Source organism: Petromyzon marinus, chromosome 84 (genome assembly GCF_048934315.1).
Source record: "Petromyzon marinus isolate PM22_M1 ecotype Great Lakes invasive population chromosome 84, UKy_Petmar_22M1.pri1.0, whole genome shotgun sequence".
NCBI classification, from domain to species: Eukaryota; Metazoa; Chordata; class Hyperoartia; order Petromyzontiformes; family Petromyzontidae; genus Petromyzon; species Petromyzon marinus.
This window is the reverse complement of record NC_133749.1, coordinates 4,371,504-4,398,805: the sequence shown is the minus strand read 5'-3', so window position 1 is coordinate 4,398,805 and position 27,302 is coordinate 4,371,504. Positions and strand designations below refer to the sequence as shown.

The 27,302-nt window shown below is 47.1% G+C and overlaps 1 protein-coding gene across 3 annotated transcripts in view; it reads left to right on the top strand.

Moving 5' to 3' along the window:
* The first annotated feature begins 3,677 nt into the window (after positions 1-3,677).
* The window catches only part of GNAZ (G protein subunit alpha z), a 185,012-nt gene continuing 161,387 nt past the window's right edge, over positions 3,678-27,302 (top strand). The window contains exons 1-2 of one of the 3 annotated variants that reach the window (XM_076057775.1): positions 3,678-3,802; positions 4,286-4,423. The gene's annotated coding sequence lies outside the window, so the exon portion shown is untranslated. Of the gene's footprint in view, positions 3,803-4,146; positions 4,424-27,302 lie in introns of those variants that run through there. The other 2 variants (XM_076057776.1, XM_076057773.1) reach the window with 2 other exon arrangements.

Sequence of the window (27,302 nt, the reverse complement as noted above, 5' to 3'; positions counted from 1 at the left end):
TCCTATAGCCATCTAGGGCAGTTCACTAAGACAAAACCTGGCTCTGACGCTGCTGATGAGACGCGGAAAGTGGGAGCCCGCTCCCTCCTATAGCCATCTAGGGCAGTTCACTAACACAAAACCTGGCTCTGGCGCTGCTGATGAGACGCAGAAAGTGGGAACCCGCTCCCTCCTATAGCCATCTAGGGCAGTTCACTAACACAAAACCTGGCTCTGACGCTGCTGATGAGACACTGAAAGTGGGAACCCGCTCCTTCCTATAGCCATCTAGGGCAGTTCACTAACACAAAACCTGGCTCTGACGCTGCTGATGAGACACTGAAAGTGGGAACCCGCTCCTTCCTATAGCCATCTAGGGCAGTTCACTAACACAAAACCTGACTCTGACGCTGCTGATGAGACACTGAAAGTGGGAACCCGCTCCCTCCTATAGCCATCTAGGGCAGTTCACTAACACAAAACCTGACTCTGACGCTGCTGATGAGACACTGAAAGTGGGAACCCGCTCCTTCCTATAGCCATCTAGGGCAGTTCACTAACACAAAACCTGGCTCTGACGCTGCTGATGAGACACTGAAAGTGGGAACCCGCTCCCTCCTATAGCCATCTAGGGCAGTTCACTTAACACAAAACCTGGCTCTGACGCTGCTGATGAGACACTGAAAGTGGGAACCCGCTCCTTCCTATAGCCATCTAGGGCAGTTCACTAATACAAAACCTGACTCTGACGCTGCTGATGAGACACTGAAAGTGGGAACCCGCTCCCTCCTATAGCCATCTAGGGCAGTTCACTAACACAAAACCTGACTCTGACGCTGCTGATGAGACACTGAAAATGGGAACCCGCTCCCTCTTATAGCCATCTAGGGCAGTTCACTAACACAAAACCTGACTCTGACGCTGCTGATGAGACAATGAAAGTGGGAACCCGCTCCTTCGTATAGCCATCTAGAGCAGTTCACTAACACAAAACCTGGCTCTGACGCTGCTGATGAGACACTGAAAGTGGGAACCCGCTCCCTCCTATAGGCATCTAGGGCAGTTCACTAACACAAAACCTGACTCTGACACTGCTGATGAGACACTAAAAGTGGGAACCCGCTCCCTCCTATAGCCATCTAGGGCAGTTCACTAACACAAAACCTGACTCTGACACTGCTGATGAGACACTGAAAGTGGAAACCCGCTCCCTCCTATAGCCATCTAGGGCAGTTCACTAACACAAACCCTGGCTCTGACGCTGCTGATGAGACACTGAAAGTGGGAACCCGCTCCCTTGCCACGTGGCTTGAGGGGCGTCCATTTTTTCCCCCTAAGTGACGTCACTTCCCGTGGGGGGAGGGGGCGGTGACACGCCTGCGGTGACGTCACGGCCAAGACGTCGTCACCCGCACGTGATGAAAACCCGGAGCAGGAGACACGCCCTGCGGTTGTGACGTAATCCCATCAGGCACATCTTGCGCGTGACGTCATTGTCAACGGAAACACGCCCTCGCAAAGCGATGCCGTCATCGACAGCCGCGCCCGGATTCAATGACGTCATCGCGCTCGATGACATCACCACTCTCAGACCTCCTTGCGCAATGACGTCATCGAGAGCACACAAAAAATCTACTGGGCCTCTGTGAACAAAGAGCTTCACAGCTCTTCGGATTTCTCCTGCAGCTGCAGCATAAATCCACAGACTCTGATTCAATTTGTGTGGGGGGGTGAGGGGGCGGGGTTTATGTGGTGGTTGGGGGGGGATGAGGGGCGGGGTTTGTGTTTGGCGGTGAGGGGCGGGGTTTAGGTGGGGGGGCGTGGCTTTTTTGTAAGGGGGTGGGGCGAGTTGGAGGTGCGGAGCTCTTAAGCGGCTGCTCAAGGGCGGGGCTCGTGTGGGGGCGGGGTTTATGTGGTGGTTTGGGGGGAGATGAGGGGCGGGGTTTGTGTTTGGCGGTGAGGGGCGGGGTTTGGGTGGGGGGGCGTGGCTTTTTTGTAAGGGGGTGGGGCGAGTTGCGGCTGCTGAAGGGCGGGGCTCGGGAGGGGGGAGCTCGTGAGGGGGTGAGGGGGGGTCAGGGGCGAAGCTCGTGCAGGAATGAGGGGCGGGGGCGGGGCCTATGAGGGGCGGGGCCAGTGAGGGGGCGTGGCCCGTGAGGGGGCGGGGCTCGTGAGGGGGAGTGGCTTGTGGGTGGGTGAGTGGGCGGGGCACCCCCCACCCACCCCCCCCCGTCTCGCGCTCCCCATTCACAGCAAGAGCCGCAGCCTCTCGCTCTCCCACACAAACAACAACCACAGTCAACAACAACCACAGTCAACAACAACAACCACCACCACAGTCAACAACAACAACCACCACAGTCAACAACAACAACCACCACAGTCAACAACAACCACCACAGTCAACAACAACCACCACCACAGTCAACAACAACCACCACCACAGTCAACAACAACCACCACCACAGTCAACAACAACCACCACCACAGTCAACAACAACCACCACCACAGTCAACAACAACCACCACCACAGTCAACAACAACCACCACCACAGTCAACAACAACCACCACAGTCAACAACAACCACAGTCAACAACAACCACCACCACAGTCAACAACAACAACAACCACCACCACAGTCAACAACAACCACCACCACAGTCAACAACAACAACCACCACCACAGTCAACAACAACAACCACCACCACTCCACAACAACAACCACCACAGTCAACAACAACCACAGTCAACAACAACAACCACCACCACAGTCAACAACAACAACCACCACAGTCAACAACAACAACCACCACCACTCCACAACAACAACCACCACAGTCAACAACAACAACCACCACCACAGTCAACAACAACCACCACCACAGTCAACAACAACAACAACCACCACAGTCAACAACAACCACAGTCAACAACAACCACCATCAACAACAACAACCGTCACCAACAACAACCACCATCAACAACAACCACCAACAACAACCACCACCACCACAGTCAACAACAACCACCACCACAGTCAACAACAACCACAGTCAACAACAACAACCACCACCACAGTCAACAACAACCACAGTCAACAACAACAACCACCACCACAGTCAACAACAACAACAACCACCACAGTCAACAACAACAACAACCACCACCACAGTCAACAACAACAACCACCACAGTCAACAACAACAACCACCACAGTCAACAACAACAACAACCACCACAGTCAACAACAACAACCACCACCAGTCAACAACAACAACCACCACCACCACAGTCAACAACAACAACCACCACCACCACAGTCAACAACAACAACCACCACCACAGTCAACAACAACAACCACAACCACCACAGTCAACAACAACAACAACCACCACAGTCAACAACAACAACCACCATCACAGTCAACAACTACAACAACCACCACCACAGTCAACAACAACAACCACCACAGTCAACAACAACCACCACCACAGTCAACAACAACCACCACAGTCAACAACAACAACCACAACCACCACAGTCAACAACAACAACAACCACAGTCAACAACAACCACAAACAACAACAACCACCACCACAGTCAACAACAACCACAGTCAACAACAACAACCACCACCACAGTCAACAACAACCACCACCACAGTCAACAACAACCACCACCACAGTCAACAACAACCACCACCACCACAGTCAACAACAACAACAACCACCACCACAGTCAACAACAACAACAACAACCACCACCACAGTCAACAACAACAACAACACCCGCCGCTGTTATTCTACAACCGCTGTCGCATCGTACGATCGCAACGATGACTCTTATAACAACAACAGCAGCAACAGCAACAACAATAACAACGTTGAGGCGATAATTACCACCCCGCGTGTTATCAATTTGAGCGGGAAAAAAAATCAACAACAACAACAGAGAGAGGAGAAAAAAAGTAGCGATTATTTATTTATTAACAACATACACACGAGATCAATAAATTATTCACCCCCTCACGTTTCAAGGCTGGGTGGGAGGAGATTATATAAACCACCACCCTTAACCCTTAAATTTCTTCCTCAAAATTATAAATTTATATATTTTAAGGGGGGAGAGAGAGAGAGAATCCCACAATAACGTTTGACACGCGGGGGGCCCTCCTGGTTGTTGGCGTAGCGATAATATAATAATCACACTCCACCCGATTAATTGTTTTATATCTTAATTTTAAAAAAAAAATTGTGTGGTTTTTTTAAATAAATAAAAAATTATTATCGCCGCGGTGGTCATAGGTGACACGGACGGACGGCGACTTTCGGCGAAGGAGGTTGTGAAGATGCTGCTGAGAATCTCCAATTCCTCCTCATCATCTTCTTCTTCTTCATCATCTTCTTCTTCGTCTTCATCATCTTCTTCTTCTCGACAATAACGTAACGATTTTATATTATTATTATCAAATAAACACTTACATTTTTACACCACACCTACCGCCCGCCACTAGCAGTATTCGTTGTGACTCTTTGTTTTATTTTATCTAAAAAAAATGTGTTTTTTTTACCTCACGTGCGCGTTCAATTTGTTTTCTTAGCTTATATTTTTTTAAAAAAAAAATAATAAGAACGATATCATCATCAGCATCATCATCGTTGTTTGGTTGGTGGTTTAAGGTTCGTGTTGTTATTATTATAACGCCCCGACGGAGCGATTCACGAGATGGATTCATAGCACAATTGTTATTTTAAAAAAAAAGACGATACTTTATTATTATTACTATTATATAATAGCGTATGACGAGAGCATGTTTGTGTTTGGATGTTCACCACAAAAAGCAAACCCTATATTTAATAAGAGTTATAATAGCGGAGCGAGCGAGCGAGTGGTGGTGGTGGTGGTTTGTGATTTAACGTAGCAATTCTACCCCCATTGGGTTCTTAGCAATTGTTATGCCCCAAAAAAATGATGAATACCGCTTTATTATTATAATATAGTCGTCGTACGTAACGAGAGCATATTTGTGTTTAAATGTTAAGACATTGGCCGCACTAGCTATATTTTTTTATACAAAACGGTGAATGTAACAGTATATGCAGTGATATATGATGAGAGTACGTTCACCACAAGGACTCTATAAGAATCATGACCGAGGCTTTACGATTTAACGCAGCGAAATTGGTTTTTTTTTAAACACGTTTATCGCAATAACAATTGTGATAAACTCAATAATAATAATATGAATTTAGTCGTTCATAGCAATCGGCAAATAAAATAATTTCCCCTCGCAAGAAGAACACATTGCTAATAATCTCAGGTATTAACGTAATTATTTTAATTCGCGTCTAGGAAGATTTAATTTCGATGGTTTAATTTGCCAGCATCAGCGTAACGTGTGTTGCGATTATATTATAACATTCTAATGGTGATATTAACATGTGGACATTACAGTATATTAACATTCTAATGGTGATATTAACGTGTATGTGGACGTAATATAACAACATTTTAATGGTGATATTAACATGTGGACGTTACAGTATATTAACATTCTAATGGTGATATTAACGTGTATGTGGACGTAATATAACAACATTTTAATGGTGATATTAACATGTGGACGTTACAGTATATTAACATTCTAATGGTGATATTAACGTGTATGTGGACATAATATATTCATATTTTAATGGTGATATTAACATGTGGACATTACAGTATATTAACATTCTAATGGTGATATTAACGTGTATGTGGACATAATATAATAACATTCTAATGGTGATATTAACATGTGGACATTACAGTATATTAACATTCTAATGGTGATATTAACGTGTATGTGGACGTAATATATTAACATTTTAATGGTGATATTAACATGTGGACATTACAATATATTTACATTATAATGGTGATATTAACGTGTATGTGGACATTATTATATATTAATATTCTTATGGTGATATTAACATGTGAACATTACAATATATTAACATTCTTATGGTGATATTAACATGTGGACATAATATAACATTATTATGGTGATATTAACATGTATGTGGACATTGTAATATATTAACATTCTAATTGTGATATTAACATGTATGTGGACATAATTATATATTAACATTCTTATGGTGATATTAATATGCATGTGGACATTACAATATATTAACATTCTAATGGTGCTGTTGACATATATTGACCTTCTAATATATTAACATTCTAATGGTGTTCTTTTAAAATGTGTATATTTGGAAAGTCAGTGAGTAGTAAGTAACAAATCATCCCTTAAGTTGTTGATAGCATCGGTTAAAATTTTCATTTCTCAGTGAGTAATGAGTGGGGAATGATGATGTTAATATATGAGGATGATGTAATGACGATGTGATGACGATTATGTTAATATATGAGGATGATGTAATGACGATGTGATGACGATGATGTTAATATATGAGGATGATGTAATGACGACGTGGTGTGATGATGATGATGTTAATATATGAGGATGATGTAATGACGATGTGATGGCGATGATGTTAATATATGAGGATGATGTAATGACGACGTGGTGTGATGATGATGTTAATATATGAGGATGATGTTATGACGATGTGATGTGGTGTGTTGATGATGTTGGTGTGATGTTGATATATGAGGATGATGTAATGACGATGTGATGGTGATGATGTTAATATATAAGGATGATGTAATGACGTTGTGATGGTGATGATGGTGATGATGTTAATATATAAGGATGATGTAATGACGATGTGATGGTGATGATGATGTTAATATGAGGATGTAATGACGATGTGATGTGGTGTGATGATGATTGATGGTGTGATGTTAATATATGAGGATGATGTCATGGCGATGTGATGTGATGATGATGTTAATATGAGGATGATGTAATGACGATGTGATGTGGTGTGTCGATGTTGGTGTGATGTTAATATGAGGATGATGTAATGACGACGTGATGTGGTGAGATGATGATGGCGGTGTGATGTAATTATGTTAATATATGAGTGATGTAATGACGACGTGGTGTGATGATGATGGTGATGATGTTAATATGAGGATGATGTAATGACGATGTGATGTGTGATGATGATGATGGTGTGATGTTAATATATAAGGATGATGCAATGACGATGTGATGATGAGATGGTGTGATGGTCATGTGGCGTGATGATGTAATGATGAGATGATGTAATGATGATTGCGTGATGATGTAATGATCGTGTGATGCAATGATGATGTGATGATGGTGTGATAATGATGCGATGTTGTGATGGGGATGTGGTGTGATGATGCAATGAGATTATGGAATTATGAGATGTTGCTGTAATGATGAGATGATGTAATGATATGATGATGGTGTGATTTGATGATGATGAGATGGTGTGATGTAATGATGATGGTGTGATGTAATGATCGTGTGATGCAGTGATGATGGTGTGATATGATGTGGTAATGATGCGATGGTGTGATTGGGATGTGTTGTGATGCTTTAATGAGATGATGTAATGATGATGGTGTGATGTAATGAGATGATGATGGTGTGATGTGTTAATGGTGTGATGGTGATGAGATGGTGTGATGGTCATGTGGTGTGATGATGAAATGATGTGATGATGAGATGTGTTGATGGTGTGGTGTGATGTAATGATGATGGTGTGATGGGAATGTGGTCTGATTATGATGTAATGAGATGATGTAATGATGATGGTGTGATGTGTTAATGGTGTGATGATGAGATGATGCAAGATGATGGTGTGATATTATGTGGTAATGATGTGATGATCATGTGATGTTGATGATGTAATGATCATGTGATGGTGGTGTGTTGTGATGATGTAATGAGATGACAATGGTGAGATGATGTGATGATGAGATCGTGACGTGGTGTGATGATGTAATGATGAGATTATGATGTCATGATGATCGTGTGATGTTGTTAAGATGATGTAATGATAAGATGATGTAATGATAAGATAGTGTGATGTAATGATGATATGGTGGTGTGATGTCACGATGATATTGTGGTGGTGTGCTGATGTAATGATGACGTAATTATGTAATGATGATGGTGTGATGATATGATGTAATGAGATGTGATGATGGTTTGTCATGTTGTGATGATGATGTAATGGTGTTTTAATGATGAGATGATGTAATGACGATGTGATGATGTTGCAATGGCGACATCGTTAACTATAAATGGTGATGCTGTTGTCATCACAGTCACCACAACACACTACCATCATCATCACTATGATTTACTGTGCCAGTTACAACCATTGTCATGATCACCACCACCACCATCATCACAACCAATCATTTGCTATGCCAGTCATAAGTAACATCATCACAACCCCTATCATCATCATCACCACCACCAACTACCATCATCACCATCAACAAATGACCACCATTGATGCAGGGTCATCACCATGATTACCATTAGTTTCACCAACATCATTACCATAAATATAACCATCAGCACCAATACCTTCACCGTTAACATTACCACCAATATTACCAACATCATCATCAATGTAACTACCACCATCACCATCATTGCCATCACCACCTATTTTACCACCACCAATATTACCAACACTATCAACATTACCATCATTATCACCACCACCATAAACGTTGCTTGTGTATTCCCACAATCACCACCTTCACCATGAGTACCATCACACACAACCATCACCCCCACATTTACCACCACCACCGTAAACATTGCTGCTGTATCATCACCATCAGTACCATCAACACAACCACCACCACTGTTACCACCGCTAGCACCACCACACACTGCTTCTGTATCACCACCATAAACACAACCGTCACTGTTACCAGCATAAACATTGCCGCTGCATCACCACCATCATCAGTACCATCAACACAACCATCACCATCACTGTTATCACCACCACCATAAACATTTGCTGCTCACCATAACCACCATCAACACAACCATCAACACAACCATCAACACAACCATCACTGTTACCACCACCACCATAAACATTGCTGCTGCATCACCATCATCACCATCTGTACCATCAACACAACCACCACCACTGTTACCATCATCATCATTATTACCACCGCTATTATCACCATCATTACCACCATCATTATTACCATCACCATCATTATTGCCACCACCATCATCACCATCATTACCACCACCACCACCATTATTACCATCGTCAGCGTCATCAATGTTAGCACCACCACCGGCACTGTTAGCGTGCGTCTCGACGGGCAGTGGTGGTGGTGGTGATGGTGGTTGTTGTTGGTGATGGTGGTTGTTGTTGGTGATGGTGGTTGTTGTTGGTGGTTGTTGTTGTTGATGATCATGGTGGTTGTTGATGGTGGTAGTTGTTGGTGATGGTGGTTGTTGTTGGTGGTTGTTGTTGGTGATGGTGGTTGTTGTTTGTGATGGTGGTTGTTGTTGGTGATGGTGGTTGTTGTTGGTGGTGGTTGTTGGTGATGGTGGTTGTTGTTGGTGATGGTGGTTGTTGTTGGTGATGGTGGTTGTTGTTGGTGATGGCTGTTGTTGGTGATGGTGGTTGTTGGTGATGATGGTGGTTGTTGTTGGTGATGGTGGTTGTTGTTGTTGGTGGTGGTTGTTGTTGGTGATGGTTGTTGTTGGTGGTTGGTGATGGTGGTTGTTGTTGGTGATGGTGGTTGTTGTTGGTGATGGTGGTTGTTGTTGGTGGTTGTTGTTGGTGATGGTGGTTGTTGTTGGTGATGGTTGTTGTTGATGATGATGGTGGTTGTTGTTGGTGATGGTGGTTGTTGTTGTTGGTGGTGGTTGTTGTTGGTGATGGTGGTTGTTGGTGATGGTGGTTGTTGTTGGTGATGGTGGTTGTTGGTGATGGTGGTTGTTGTTGGTGGTTGTTGTTGGTGATGGTGGTTGTTGTTGGTGATGGTTGTTGTTGATGATGGTGGTGGTTGTTGTTGGTGGTTGTTGTTGGTGATGGTGGTTGTTGTTGGTGATGGTTGTTGTTGATGATGGTGGTTGTTGTTGGTGATGGTGGTTGTTGGTGATGGTGGTTGTTGTTGGTGATGGTGGTTGTTGGTGATGGTGGTTGTTGTTGGTGATGGTGGTTGTTGTTGGTGATGGTGGTTGTTGATGGTGGTTGTTGTTGGTGATGGTGGTTGTTGGTGATGGTGGTTGTTGTTGGTGATGGTGGTTGTTGTTGGTGATGGTTGTTGTTGATGATGGTGGTTGTTGTTGGTGGTTGTTGTTGGTGATGGTGGTTGTTGTTGGTGATGGTGGTTGTTGATGGTGGTTGTTGTTGGTGATGGTGGTGGTTGTTGGTGGTTGTTGTTGGTGATGGTGGTTGTTGTTGGTGATGGCTGTTGTTGGTGGTGGTTGTTGGTGATGGTGGTTGTTGTTGGTGATGGTGGTGGTTGTTGGTGGTTGTTGTTGGTGATGGTGGTTGTTGTTGGTGATGGCTGTTGTTGGTGATGGTGGTTGTTGGTGATGGTGGTGGTTGTTGGTGATGTTGGTTGTTGGTGATGGTGGTTGTTGGTGATGGTGGTTGTTGATGATGGTGGTTGTTGTTGGTGACGGTTGTTGTTGTTGTTGGTGATGGTGGTTGTTGTTGATGATGGTGGTTGTTGTTGGTGGTTGTTGTTGTTGATGATGATGGTTGTTGTTGGTGGTTGTTGTTGTTGATGATGATGGTGGTTGTTGGTGATGGTGGTTGTTGATGGTTGTTGTTGTTGGTGATGGTGGTTGTTGTTGGTGATGGTGGTTGTTGATGATGGTGGTGGTGGTTGTTGTTGGTGGTTGTTGTTGTTGATGATGATGGTTGTTGTTGTTGATGATGATGGTGGTTGTTGGTGATGGTGGTTGTTGATGGTTGTTGTTGTTGGTGATGGTGGTTGTTGTTGGTGATGGTGGTTGTTGATGATGGTGGTTGTTGTTGGTGATGGTGGTTGTTGTTGGTGATGCTGGTTGTTGATGATGGTTGTTGTTGATGATGATGGTGGTGGTTGTTGGTGATGGTGGTTGGGTGGTGCATTGTGCGGTGATGGTGGTTGTTGTTGTTGGTGATGGTGGTTGTTGTTGTTGGTGATGGTGGTTGTTGTTGGTGGTTGTTGTTGGTGATGGTGGTTGTTGTTGGTGGTTGTTGTTGTTGATGATGGTGGTTGTTGTTGGTGACGGTTGTTGTTGTTGTTGGTGATGGTGGTTGTTGTTGATGATGGTGATGGTGGTTGTTGGTGATGGTGGTTGTTGTTGTTGGTGATGGTGGTTGTTGTTGTTGGTGATGGTGGTTGTTGTTGGTGATGGTGGTTGTTGTTGGTGATGGTGGTTGTTGTTGTTGGTGATGGTGGTTGTTGTTGGTGATGGTGGTTGTTGTTGGTGATGGTGGTTGTTGTTGATGGTGGTGGTTGTTGTTGATGGTGGTGGTTGTTGTTGTTGATGGTGGTTGTTGTTGTTGATGATGATGATGATGGTGGTTGTTGGTGATGGTGGTTGTTGATGGTTGTTGGTGATGGTGGTTGTTGTTGGTGATGGTGGTTGTTGATGATGGTTGTTGGTGATGGTTGTTGTTGGTGATGGTGGTTGTTGTTGGTGATGGTGGTTGTTGTTGGTGATGGTGGTTGTTGTTGGTGATGCTGGTTGTTGTTGTTGGTGATGGTGGTTGTTGTTGTTGTTGTTGGTGATGGTGGTTGTTGTTGGTGATGGTGGTTGTTGTTGTTGGTGATGGTGGTTGTTGTTGATGATGGTTGTTGTTGATGATGGTTGTTGTTGATGATGGTGGTTGTTGTTGTTGTTGGTGATGGTGGTTGGGTGGTGCATTGTGCGGTGATGGTGGTTGTTGGTGATGGTGGTTGTTGTTGATGATGGTTGTTGTTGATGATGGTTGTTGTTGATGATGGTGGTTGTTGTTGTTGTTGGTGATGGTGGTTGGGTGGTGCATTGTGCGGTGATGGTGGTTGTTGGTGATGGTGGTTGGGTGGTGCATTGTGCGGTGATGGGAGTGAGTTTTGGTGGTGGCCATACACAAAAGGGCGCAGCGCTGATTTAATGGGCGGGTGTGCTGGTGATGTTGGGTGATGATGGTGGTGGGTGATGATGGTGGTGATGGTGGTGGGTGATGATGCTGGTGGAGGTGATGGTGGTGGAGGTGATGGTGGTGGAGGTGATGGTGATGATGGTGGTGGGTGATGATGGTGGTGATGGTGATGATGGTGGTGGGTGATGATGGTGGTGGTGATGATGGTGATGATCGTGGTGATGGTGATGATGATGGTGGTGGAGGTGATGGTGGTGATGGTGATGATGGTGGTGGAGGTGATGGTGATGATGGTGGTGGGTGATGATGGTGATGATCGTGGTGATGGTGGTGATGATGGTGGTGGAGGTGATGGTGATGATGGTGGGTGATGATGGTGGTGATGGTGATGATGGTGGGTGATGATGGTGGTGGAGGTTATGGTGATGGCGAAGGTGGCGATGGTGGTGATGGTGGTGATGGTGTTTGTAATCGTGGTGATAGTTGTGACTGTAATTGATGATGGAGGTGGATGATGATGATGGTGATGATGGTGGGTGATGATGGTGGTGGAGGTTATGGTGATGGCGAAGGTGGCGATGGTGGTGATGGTGTTTGTAATCGTGGTGATAGTTGTGACTGTAATTGATGATGGAGGTGGATGATGATGGTGGTGGTGATGGTGGTGGAGGTGATGGTGATGATGGTGGGTGATGATGGTGGTGGAGGTGGTGGTGATGGTGATGGCGGCGATGGTGGTGATGGTGTTTGTAATCGTGGTGATAGCTGTGACTGTAATTGATGATGGAGGTGGATGATGATGATGGTGATGATGGTGGGTGATGATGGTGGAGGTTATGGTGATGGCGAAGGTGGCGATGGTGGTGATGGTGTTTGTAATCGTGGTGATAGTTGTGACTGTAATTGATGATGGAGGTGGATGATGATGGTGGTGGTGATGGTGGTGGAGGTGATGGTGATGATGGTGGGTGATGATGGTGGTGGAGGTGGTGGTGATGGTGATGGCGGCGATGGTGGTGATGGTGTTTGTAATCGTGGTGATAGCTGTGACTGTAATTGATGATGGAGGTGGATGATGATGGTGGTGGTGACGGTGGGTGATGATCATGATGGTGGTGGAGGTGATGGCAAAGGTGGTGATGGTGTTTGTAATCGTGGTGATGATAGTTATGACTGTGTAATTGGTGATGGTAATGGTGATGGTATTTGTAATCGTGATGATGGTTACGAGTGTAATTGGTGATGATGATGATCGCTGGACTGGTGGAGATGGTGATGATGTTTGTAATGATGATGATGGTGATGACTGTATTTGGTGATGATGTTTGTAATCGTGATGATGGTTATGAGTGTAATTGGTGATGATGATGGCTGGACTGGTGATGATGATGGCGAAGATGGTGATGATGTTTGTAATCGTGGTGATAGTTGTGACTGTAATTGGTGATATCGAGGTGGTTGATGTTGATGATGATGATGGTGGTGGAGGTGGTGGTGATGATGTTGGTAATCGTGGTGATGGTTGTGATGATGACGGGAATGATGATGATGATGGTGGTGGTGTAATTGGTTATGGCAATTGTGATGATATTTGTGTAGTGGGCTCAAACTGACTCGCAGACAATCTTTGAAGCAACACATTTATTTACACCTGGGGTGGGGAACGTTTGTCCCGCGGGCCGTACGAGGCCCGCGAAATAATTTGAGCCTGGGCCCTGCCAAGGCAGCCGCAGGCGGGACTCGAAATTCAATAAATCTAGGAGAGCAAACCTGGAAAAGCAGTCGCGAGTAGCAGCAACATCGTCAACACCAGCTAACATCGTCAACACCAGCTAACGTCAATACCAGCTAACATCATCAACACCAGCTAACATCATCAACACCAGCTAACATCATCAATACCAGCTAACATCATCAATACTAGCTAACATCATCAATACCAGCTAACATCATCAACACCAGCTAACGTCGTCAATACCAGCTAACATCATCAACACCAGCTAACATCGTCAATACTAGCTAACATCATCAACACCAGCTAACGTCGTCAATACTAGCTAACATCATCAACACCAGCTAACATCGTCAATACTAGCTAACATCATCAACACCAGCTAACATCGTCAATACCAGCTAACATCATCAACACTAGCTAACATCATCAACACCAGCTAACATCATCAACACCAGCTAACATCGTCAACACCAGCTAACGTCGTCAATACCAGCTAACATCATCGACACCAGCTAACATCATCAACACCAGCTAACATCATCAATACCAGCTAACATCATCAATACTAGCTAACATCACCAACACCAGCTAACATCATCAATACTAGCTAACATCACCAACACCAGCTAACATCATCAATACTAGCTAACATCACCAACACCAGCTAACATCATCAACACCAGCTAACATCATCACCAGCTAACATCATCACCAGCTAACATCACCAATACCAGCTAACATCATCAATACCAGCTAACATCATCAATACCAGCTAACATCATCAATACCAGATAACATCATCAACACCAGCTAACATCATCAATACCAGCTAACATCACCAATACCAGCTAACATCATCAATACCAGCTAACATCACCAATACCAGCTAACATCGTCAATACTAGCTAACATCATCAATACCAGCTAACATCACCAATACCAGCTAACATCATCAATACCAGATAACATCATCAACACCAGCTAACATCATCAATACTAGCTAACATCATCAACACCAGCTAACATCATCAACACCAGCTAACATCACCAACACCAGCTAACATCACCAATACCAGCTAACATCATCAACACCAGCTAACATCACCAACACCAGCTAACATCACCAATACCAGCTAACATCGTCAATACCAGCTAACATCGTCAATACCAGCTAACATCATCACCAGCTAACATCACCAATACCAGCTAACATCATCAACACCAGCTAACATCATCAACACCAGCTAACATCATCAACACCAGCTAACATCACCAACACCAGCTAACATCGTCAACACCAGCTAACATCATCAACACCAGCTAACATCAATACCAGCTAACATCATCAATACCAGCTAACATCATCAACACCAACTAACATCATCAACACCAGCTAACATCACCAACACCAGCTAACATCAATACCAGCTAACATCATCAATACCAGCTAACATCATCACCACCAGCTAACATCATCAATACCAGCTAACATCACCAATACCAGCTAACATCATCAACACCAGCTAACATCATCAATACCAGCTAACATCATCAATACCAGCTAACATCATCAACACCAGCTAACATCAATACCAGCTAACATCATCAACACCAGCTAACATCACCAACACCAGCTAACATCGTCAACACCAGCTAACATCGTCAACACCAGCTAAGATCATCGACACCAGCTAACATCATCAACACCACCTAACATCATCAACACCAGCTAACATCATCAACACCAGCTAACATCATCAACACCAGCTAACATCATCAACACCAGCTAACACCAACACCAGCTAACACCGACACCAGCTAACATCACCAACACCAGCTAACATCGTCAACACCAGCTAACATCAATACCAGCTAACATCATCAACACCAGCTAACATCATCAACACCAGCTAACATCACCAACACCAGCTAACATCATCAATACCAGCTAACATCACCAACACCAGCTAACACCAACACCAGCTAACATCATCGACACCAGCTAACATCATCACCAGCTAACATCATCACCAGCTAACATAATCGACACCAGCTAACACCAACACCAGCTAACATCATCGACACCAGCTAACATCATCAACACCAGCTAACATCATCAACACCAGCTAACAACACCAACACCAGCTAACATCATCAATACCAGCTAACACCAACACCAGCTAACATCATCAACACCAGCTAACATCATCAACACCAGCTAACATCATCGACACCAGCTAACATCATCAACACCAGCTAACATCATCAACACCAGCTAACATCATCAACACCAGCTAACATCATCAACACCAGCTAACATCATCGACACCAGCTAACATCATCAATACCAGCTAACATCATCACCAGCTAACATCATCAACACCAGCTAACATCATCAACACCAGCTAACATCATCGACACCACCTAACATCATCAACACCAGCTAACATCATCAACACCAGCTAACACCAACACCAGCTAACATCATCAACACCAGCTAACATCACCAATACCAGCTAACATCACCAACACCAGCTAACATCATCAACACCAGCTAACATCATCAACACCACCTAACATCACCAATACCAGCTAACATCATCAACACCAGCTAACATCATCGACACCAGCTAACATCATCGACACCAGCTAACATCATCGACACCAGCTAACATCATCGACACCAGCTAACATCATCACCACGCTTCACCAAAAGAGAAGCAGCTACAGGCCATCGCATTAGGGGGGAGGGCGGGGCGCGTTAATTCAATGTTTGACCAAATATAACGGGGCTAATTTTTAAGTTGATAATTTTTGCAGTGGCCCGCGAATGATGTTTTACAAACAATCCAAATGGCCCCTTGGCAGAACAAAAGTTTCCCTTACCTCCCGCAGTTTACACCAACACGCTTCACACAAAGGTGGGGGGCCGGGGGCGGCGGGGGGTGGCGGGCGGGGGGTCACCACTACCCCTTTACCAGATTACAAGCAGTGGTGGTGGACCACCGGGCTAAAGCGGCTACACCAACCGCACCCGTGGCGAGCCGCAACGGGACCCCGGGGACCCCGGGGACCCCCGGGGACTCCCCCCCCCCACATCTCGGGACCCCCCGTGTCCACGTGCCTGTAGGGAGGAGTCTGTAGGGACGTGGAGGCCTGTGGAACCTTCACGATGAACAACGGCGGCCTGGTCCCCATCGGGGGCGGCACCGGCTTAGGGGGGGGGGGGGAGCGGGGGTGGCCCCCCGTCCATGAATGACGTCACGCACCTAGGCGGCGGGAGGGTGTGGCGTCCAAGACATTTGTGACGAGGGGAATGAGGGAAGGAAGGGGGTCGTGGCAGGCTGGGGGTGGTGGTGGGGTGGGTTCGAGAGATGTGACGTCGCATCAGAATGCGCAACTTTTTAAAATGAACACGTGATCGTTGCGACGACACTCCTACAGCGTCGGAGCGCAGCGTCGCATCAAACTCGCGCTGCGATGGCGATAGTTTAAAGCGATTTGAAGCGTGTTTTATCATCACATTTTAGGGGGGGCTGGGAGGTCAAAGATCGTCCAAAATCGCGTGACGTCATTTATGGACGGCCCCTTATATCCTGTGTGGGCGGGGCTCGCTCTGCCCCGAGCCTCGGCCACGTTCTAGAATCCTCGAGGAGGATTTCCACCCGGACACGTGATCACCCCTAGCCCCCCCCCCCCCATTTGGGGATTCCCGTGTAAGTCACAGCCCCTTGCCAACCTCGTTCTGTGCCCGGCGCTCTCGCACCCCATCCCGTAGGGGGCTTGCACTGCAGAGAGAGAGAGACAGAGAGAGAGAGACACAGAGAGAGACAGAGAGACACAGAGAGACAGAGATAGATAGAGATATAGAGAGAAAGACAGAGATAGATAGAGAGATAGACAGAAAGAGAGAGAGACGGAGAGATAGAGAGATAGAGAGACAGAGAGACACAGAGAGACACAGATAGATAGAGATATAGAGAGAGACAGAGAGATAAAGACAGAGAGATAGATAGAGAGATAGACAGAAGGAGAGAGAGAGAGATAGACGGAGAGGTAGAGAGACACAGAGACAGAGAGAGACAGAGATAGAGAGAGATAGAGAGAGACAGAGAGATAGAGATAGAGAGAGACAGAGATAGGTAGAGACAGAGAGACAGATAGAGAGAGACAGAGAGATAGGTAGAGACAGAGAGACAGATAGAGAGAGACAGAGAGATAGAGAGAGACAGAGAGATAGATAGAGATAGAGAGAGAGACAGAGAGACTGAGAGAGAGACAGAGAGATAGACAGAGAGAGAGAGACGGAGAGAGACAGAGAGAGCTAGACGCTCTCAAACTTCGAATATGCATGCGTTCAGGGTATTGATTGAATCCGCGACCTCCTGCGCACCAGGCGAGGTAGTTGACATCTCCTTAGCCACCGTGGCACCAAAAAACTCATGCACACAACACACAACACAGACTCACAAAGACAAAGCTCCCCCGTATAGCCTTTGCGGGGGGGGGGGGGGGGTGGGATGCAAGCACCTGAGTCAAGAGCCGCATGGCTCACAGGGCTACACCTAACGAATGAAACTGAAATGAAGCGCCGTTAGCGAGCGGCACCTATGAAGGCCGGCACTGTGCCACACGGAGTTGGTCGGTTGGGTGGGTGGGTGGGTTTTGGCCAGCGCCGCGCCCGGCCGCCTTTGTCTCCCTGCGGCGGCGATAGTTCACCGCGCCAACCAGGCGAGGTGGTTAACGTCCCCCTTGGGCCACACACGTGGCGCTGGCAAACACAGCCGTGTGGACACGACGCACAGAGGGGGCGCCGTCCGTGTGTGCGCAAGCCGGTTTATGGTGACGCTACGGACTGGGGTCGGTTCACCGGGGCGCGCCAATCAACGGAGAGCGAGTCGCGACAGCCCCAGCCGTCCGCTTATCGCCCTTCTGAACGCTGCCATTGCCACGGTTACCGCTGCCGTGAACCCTCAGCCCGCCCGCCCGCCCGCCCGCCCGCTCGCTCGCTGTCCCGAACAGTCGCTCACTCACCGACTCAACGCGCTCAAGCCTAACCGAGTCATTGATCCATTCGCTCGCTCGCTCGCTCGCTCGCTCGCGCAGGGGGTCGTGGGTTCGACCCCCGACCCTGACGATGCCTGCCGCTGCCGGCCAGTCGTGCGGGTTAAAAGTTGATCCAACAATGAAACTACTGACTGTCAGTAGTACCAGTCAGTAGTAGTATCTACTGACTTGTGTATAGGGTGTGTCAGTAGTATCAGTACCAGTCAGTAGTAGTATCTACTGACTTGTGTATAGGGTGTGTCAGTAGTATCAGTCAGTAGTAGTATCTACTGACTTGTGTATAGGGTGTGTCAGTAGTATCAGTATCAGTCAGTAGTAGTATCTACTGACTTGTGTATAGGGTGTGTCAGTAGTACCAGTCAGTAGTAGTATCTACTGACTTGTGTATAGGGTGTGTCAGTAGTATCAGTATCAGTCAGTAGTAGTAACTACTGACTTGTGTATAGGGTGTGTCAGTAGTATCAGTATCAGTCAGTAGTAGTATCTACTGACTTGTGTATAGGGTGTGTCAGTAGTATCAGTCAGTAGTAGTATCTACTGACTTGTGTATAGGGTGTGTCAGTAGTATCAGTCAGTAGTAGTATCTACTGACTTGTGTGTAGGGTGTGTCAGTAGTATCAGTATCAGTCAGTAGTAGTAACTACTGACTTGTGTATAGGGTGTGTCAGTAGTACCAGTCAGTAGTGGTATCTACTGACTTGTGTATAGTGTGTGTCAGTAGTATCAGTATCAGTCAGTAGTAGTATCTACTGACTTGTGTGTAGGGTGTGTCAGTAGTATCAGTATCAGTCAGTAGTAGTATCTACTGACTTGTGTATAGGGTGTGTCAGTAGTACCAGTCAGTAGTAGTATCTACTGACTTGTGTGTAGGGTGTGTCAGTAGTACCAGTCAGTAGTAGTATCTACTGACTTGTGTGTAGGGTGTGTCAGTAGTATCAGTCAGTAGTAGTATCTACTGACTTGTGTATAGGATGTGTCAGTAGTATCAGTCAGTAGTAGTATCTACTGACTTGTGTATAGGGTGTGTCAGTAGTATCAGTCAGTAGTAGTATCTACTGACTTGTGTGTAGGGTGTGTCAGTAGTATCAGTATCAGTCAGTAGTAGTAACTACTGACTTGTGTATAGGGTGTGTCAGTAGTATCAGTCAGTAGTAGTATCTACTGACTTGTGTGTAGGGTGTGTCAGTAGTATCAGTATCAGTCAGTAGTAGTATCTACTGACTTGTGTATAGGGTGTGTCAGTAGTACCAGTCAGTAGTGGTATCTACTGACTTGTGTATAGTGTGTGTCAGTAGTATCAGTATCAGTCAGTAGTAGTATCTACTGACTTGTGTATAGGGTGTGTCAGTAGTATCAGTCAGTAGTAGTATCTACTGACTTGTGTATAGGGTGTGTCAGTACCAGTCAGTAGTAGTATCTACTGACTTGTGCATAGGGTGTGTCAGTAGTATCAGTATCAGTCAGTAGTAGTATCTACTGACTTGTGTGTAGGGTGTGACAGTAGTATCAGTCAGTAGTAGTATCTACTGACTTGTGTGTAAGGCGTGTCAGTAGTACCAGTCAGTAGTAGTATCTACTGACTTGTGTGTAGGGTGTGTCAGTAGTATCAGTATCAGTCAGTAGTAGTATCTACTGACTTGTGTGTAGGGTGTGTCAGTAGTATCAGTATCAGTCAGTAGTAGTAACTACTGACTTGTGTATAGGGTGTGACAGTAGTATCAGTCACTAGTAGTATCTACTGACTTGTATGTAGGGTGTGTCAGTAGTACCAGTCAGTAGTAGTACCTACTGACTTGTGTATAGGGTGTGTCAGTAGTATCAGTCAGTAGTAGTATCTACTGACTTGTGTATAGGGTGTATCAGTAGTATCAGTAGTAGTATCTACTGACTTGTGTATAGGATGTGTCAGTAGTAGTATCTACTGACTTGTGTATAGGGTCTGTCAGTAGTACCAGTCAGTAGTAGTATCTACTGACTTGTGTGTAGGGTGTGTCAGTAGTATCAGTCAGTAGTAGTATCTACTGACTTGTGTATAGGATGTCAGTAGTACCAGTCAGTAGTAGTATCTACTGACTTGTGTATAGGGTGTGACAGTAGTATCAGTCACTAGTAGTATCTACTGACTTGTATGTAGGGTGTGTCAGTAGTACCAGTCAGTAGTAGTATCTACTGACTTGTGTATAGGGTGTATCAGTAGTATCAGTATCAGTCAGTAGTAGTATCTACTGACTTGTGTATAGGGTGTATCAGTAGTATCAGTAGTAGTATCTACTGACTTGTGTATAGGATGTGTCAGTAGTATCAGTATCAGTCAGTAGTAGTATCTACTGATTTGTGTGTAGGGTGTGTCAGTAGTATCAGTATCAGTCAGTAGTAGTAACTACTGACTTGTGTATAGGGTGTGTCAGTAGTATCAGTATCAGTCAGTAGTAGTATCTACTGACGTGTGTATAGGGTGTGACAGTAGTATCAGTCAGTAGTAGTATCTACTGACTTGTGTGTAGGGTGTATCAGTAGTACCAGTCAGTAGTAGTACCTACTGACTTGTGTATAGGGCGTGTCAGTAGTACCAGTCAGTAGTAGTATCTACTGACTTGTCTGTAGGGTGTGTCAGTAGTATCAGTATCAGTCAGTAGTAGTAACTACTGACTTGTGTATAGGGTGTGTCAGTAGTACCAGTCAGTAGTATCTACTGACTTGTGTATAGGGTGTATCAGTAGTATCAGTAGTAGTATCTACTGACTTGTGTATAGGGTGTGTCAGTAGTATCAGTATCAGTCAGTAGTAGTAACTACTGACTGATACTGATACTACTAGTAGTAACTACTGACTTGTGTATAGGGTGTGTCAGTAGTATCAGTATCAGTCAGTAGTAGTATCTACTGACTTGTGTGTAGGGTGTGTCAGTAGTATCAGTATCAGTCAGTAGTAGTAACTACTGACTTGTGCATAGGGTGTGTCAGTAGTATCAGTAGTAGTATCTTCTGACTTGTGTGTCAGTAGTACCAGTCAGTAGTAGTATCTCCTGACTTGTGTGTAGGGTGTGTCAGTAGTATCAGTATCAGTCAGTAGTAGTAGGGTGTGTCAGTAGTATCAGTATCAGTCAGTAGTAGTAACTACTGACTTGTGTGTAGGCATAGTTTGTGAAAGCCCGGTCGCTTGTTAAAAAAATAAGGTAATACTGTAGCTCAGGGGGCTTTACCTGCTAAGATTAAAAAAAACCATAGTTTAGTTTTATTGTTTGCCTAATTTTTGTAGAGTCATTCGTTTACCTTTACAATACCCTGCGCTGTTATCGTGTCTGTTGTGTTTGTTGCAACGGTCTGTGCCTATATAGATGGTCAGAATCCTCCAGGACAAATACATATTCTGTTTCTGGCACATTCAATTAAGCGTTCACTCGCTCGACCGCCCCGTTCACACGTTCAGTCACGCATTCACACGCTCGCTCAATCACTCGCGCACCCATTCATTCACCGACTCACCCACTCGGTCACACATTCACTTAATCACTCGCTCGCTCAATCACTCACGCACTCGTTCATTTACTGTCTCAGTCAGACATTCACTTAATCACTCGCACGTTCACTCACGCACTCATTCATTCACTGACTCACTCAGTCAGACATTCACTTAATCACTTGCACGTCCACTCACGCACTCACCCACTCATTCATTCACTGACTCAGACATTCACTCAATCACTCACACGTTCACTCAATCACTCACACGTTCACGGATTCAATCATTCACTGACTCAGTCAGACATTCGCTCAATCACTCACACACTCATTCATTCACTGACTCACCCACTCAAGTCACTCATTCACTGACTCACCCACTCAGTCACTCACTTAATCATTAACACATTCGCTCAATCACTCACACACTTACTCATTCACTCTCACCCACTCAGTCACTCACTTAATCATTCACACATTCGCTCAATCACTCACTCACACACTCATTCATTCACCGACTCACCCACTCACGTACCCCCATTAACCCATTCACTAAATCGCACGCAAGTACACAGACAAAGGTCCCCCGTGTAGCCTTAACACAGACAGTTGGGGCAAGTGCTGTGAGTCGCGTGTCGCAGCGCCTATGAAGGCCGCCACTGTGACACACGGGCGGGAGTGGGAGGGGTCGCCAGAACCGAGCCCGCCCGGCCGCCTTTGTCTCCCCAGTGCTGGAGATGTTCTACTGCACTGTAGAGCAACCCGGGTCACTCACCCACACTCACCTATACTCACCTACACTCACCCACACTCACCCACACTCACCTACACTCACCCACACTCACCCACACTCACCTACACTCACCCACACTCACCCACACTCACCTACACTCACCCACACTCACCCACACTCACCTACACTCACCCACACTCACCCACACTCCCCTACACTCACCCACACTCACCCACACTCACCCACACTCACCTACACTCACCCACACTCACCTACACTCACCCACACTCACCCACACTCACTCACACTCACTCACCCACACTCACCCACACTCACCCACACTCACCTACACTCACCAACACTCACCCACACTCACCCACACTCACCTACACTCACCCCCACTCACCCACACTCACCTACACTCACCCACACAACAACAACCGCCATTCGCCACTAAGTGGCGGTGACGTCACCACGACGCTTGTGCCAGGCTATGTGCACCGTGAGGCCACGTGAAGTGTCGAACGCCCGCTGGCAGGAGGTCACGGGGCAGACCCAGGTGCCACGGGTCGACTGACTGAGATGACTGGCTGATGCACCACCTGTGCCCCCTCCTGAGCCAACCTGCTGTGCTTTAGCCACCCGGCGCTCCGCTCGTTGTTCTGAGCGTCGCTCCTCCGCCCTCCGTTGTTGTTGGAGGGCGACTGCCTCCAACTGCCCAGTAGCATCCTTCACGAGCCTCCTCCACAGAGGCCGATCTTGACACCGCTGGTACCAGTCATCGTCAAGGCCACTCAGCTCCACGTCCTCCTGTACCACATCACTCCATCTCTTCTCTAGCCCGTGCTGCGCCCGCTTAGCCCCCTCAATCCGGCCAAACAAAAGCTGTTTCGGCATGCGGTGGCTGGGCATGCGGGCTACATGACCCAGCCATCGCAGCCTTGCCTGCCGGAGGAGCTCACCGATGGGACCCTGCCCAGATCTTTCAAGGATTTGTGAGCTCCTCACACAATCCAGTCTGGTTAAACCCAGGATGGATCGTAGGCAGGCCAGCCTAAATGTTTCTAACCGGCGAAGATGTTCCATTAGGGGGGTCCACGTTTCGCAAGCGTAGAGAAGGGAGGGAATGACCGTGGCCGAGAAGACCTGAAGCTTAGTGCGGAGCGACAGACCAGGTAGCTTTCACACAGCGTTACGCAACCGATGAAAAGATATTGCCGCTCGACTGATTCGGAGTGAGACCTCTGCTGTTAAACTGGAGCCAGTCATAAGCACACTGCCCAGGTATGGGAAACTCTCCACTCTCTCCACAACTGCCCCATCACCGATTGGGAGTTGTGGGGGTGGAGTATCCGATGGTACAAAATACCCAGGCAGGTGCTTAGTTTTGGTGGGGCTGATGGTAAGGCCCCACCTCTTAGTGGCACGCTCCAGTCTCAGCAGCAGCGTCTCCAACTCCTCCTCTGACTGAGCAGCTATTACCAAATCATCGGCATACATAACGTGGTTGAGCAATAGGGAGCCATCCCTTAACCGCACCCGGGCATCGATTAGCCTCCCATTATATCTGTACCATATGGAGATTCCCCCGGTACAGCTATTGAAGGCTTCACGAACTACGTGGTCAAAATAGATGTTAAATAATGTGGGAGCCAGAGGACATCCCTGTCGCACCCCAAGGTGTACAGGGAATGGCTCTGACTCCCGGCCACGTAGTTTTACCCGGGCCCGCTCACCATCATGAAGGTCCTTAATGATTGTGAGCAGAGGGTCAGGTACTCCAAAAGCACGAAGAACGACCCAGAGCCCAGGCCTACTGATGGTATCATAGGCCTTGACCAGGTCAATAAAGCAGAGATGTAGGTCTTGTTGGAATTCCCTACACCTCTGCTGTAGCAGACGGACAGAAAATATGCCATCTGTGCAGGACCGCCCTTTCCTGAAACCGCATTGGGGCTCCGCAAGCCTCTCCTCAGCGTGCCTGGCAAGGCGATGCTGAATAATCCTTGCCAGGACCTTTCCCGGCACACTGAGGAGTGAGATGCCCCTGTAGTTGTTACAGTCTGTGCGGTCCCCCTTCTTAAAAAGGGGGACCACCAGGGCATCCTTCCAATCCTGCGGAACCCGTCCAGTGGTCCAGACTGTTGTTATGATGTCATATAGGGCAGTCTGTGCACAAACGCCACCCTCCCTCAGCATTTCGCTTGGGAGATCATCTCTGCCCGCTGCCTTTCCTGGTCTCAGACTCCGGATCGCCTTCAATACTTCCTCAGCAGATGGCACCTCAGCCAGCCACTCACAGGGGGTGACTTCTTCCAATATTTGAGGCACCGCAGCCTCAGCAGGGTCATCCTCACTTTGTGCCATGATGTTTTCCTGGCTGAGGGATTTTCCCTCCCCCAGGACCTCACAGAAATGCTCAGCAAATCTGCGAACCTGTTCCTGGGGGTCGGAGATTGGATCACCGTTTTTTCCCCTAATGATGGTAATAGGTGTGGCGCTGCAGGTTACTTTTTTGATGGAGTTAAATAGAGATTTGTGATCACGGGCCACTGAGGCAGACTCCATCTCCTCAGCAACCCGCGACCACCACCCATCCTTGCAGCGCCTCACGGCTCTCCGAACCTCCGAGCGAAGGCTGCGGTAAGCCTCCTCATTCTCTGACGTGGGATTCTGTAGCCGATGACAGTGGGCCTGTCGCTTTTTCCCAACCATCCTGAACACTTCCTCTGTCAGCCAGGGTCTCTGGGGAGGTCTGGACCGCGTACCCAAAGCAGCCATTGCAGCTGCATGAGTCACAGTCCTAAACCTCGCCCATTTACCCTCGACATCAGGAGGAGTCGGGGACGATGCCAATCCCAGCCGCAAGCGATGATGAAATTCTCGCTTGCAACTTTCATCAGATAACTGAGACCAGGCCACTTTAGGTTGGAATGGGGTCCTGGGTGTACACCCACCACCGGAGTGGATGAATGGCAGGCGCATCTTACAGATGACTAGTCGATGGTCAGAGGGCAGATCAGCTCCACGGTAGGTCCTGGTGTCAAGGACATGGGCTCGCATCCGCTGGTCCATAACTATGTAGTCCAGCAGATGTTCTTGCTTGGACCCGGCATGCATCCATGATGTTGTGTGGATGCGCCGATGCCGGAACAGCGTGTTGGTAATTACAAGCCCATGGGCTGCACAAAAATCTAGCAGCCTCCTACCGTTGTTATTGAGCTGATCTGGCCCATGCCCTCCAATCACTCCAGACCAGGTGCCAGTATCATGACCAACTCGGGCATTGAAGTCACCCAACATGATGACTCTATCCCGAGGGGCCACTTTAGCCAGTACCTGTGACAGGAGGTCATAAAAGGCATCTGACTCATTGGCTTTGCCTGCATCCCTCCACGGATGTTCATCTTCGGTGGGGGCATAAGTAACCACGACCACCATTCCTCGCCTCCGGTTGATGGGAAGGCGAGCCCAAAGTAGCCTGGGGCTTACAGATTCCCACACCTCACCGCCACGCTCCCACGCCCCCTTCATTCTTTTGTTCAAAAGAAGAGCCACACCCTGTTGTTTGGCAGTCTGCTGCCCCGAGTAGAGGACTGTCCACCCCTCATGGTGGCAAGAGCCAGAGCCGGTCCACCGGACCTCCTGAATGCCGCATAGATCCAGGCGGTACCGGTCCAGCTCCCGACAGAGGAGTGGCAGTCTCTCCTCCGCAGTGAGCGTTCGAACATTCCACGTGGCCACCCATAGTGGCTTTTCGTTGTTTCTGGAGTAGCCCCGAGGGTAGGTATTCAATCTCCTGGCTCCGCCAATTGGGGTTTGGCCCGGAGACGTCATAGACACCTGGCCCCCCGTGGCCTCCGGCACAGGCTTATTAGTTACATATTTCAGTTTAAATCGTGGTTTCGTGGTAATTAATTGAAGGTGGAGGGGTTACCAGCCCCTCGCACCCGTCCAGAGCCCCCGTTTAGCCCCTGTGGTGGACACATATGCCATGAGGGGAGGAGCCAATCAAAATTGGATCTCCCCCCACAGCACTGTCCACGACAGAGTTGCCCGTCCGGCACCGCGAGGAGGTAGGGGGTTGTTTTGCCGGACACACTCACCCACTCACCCACACTCACCTACACTCACCCACTCCCCTACACTCACCCGCTCACCTACACTCACCCACTCACCCACTCCCCTACACTCACCCACACTCACCCACTCACCCACACTCACCCACACTCACCTACACTCACCCACACTCACCCACTC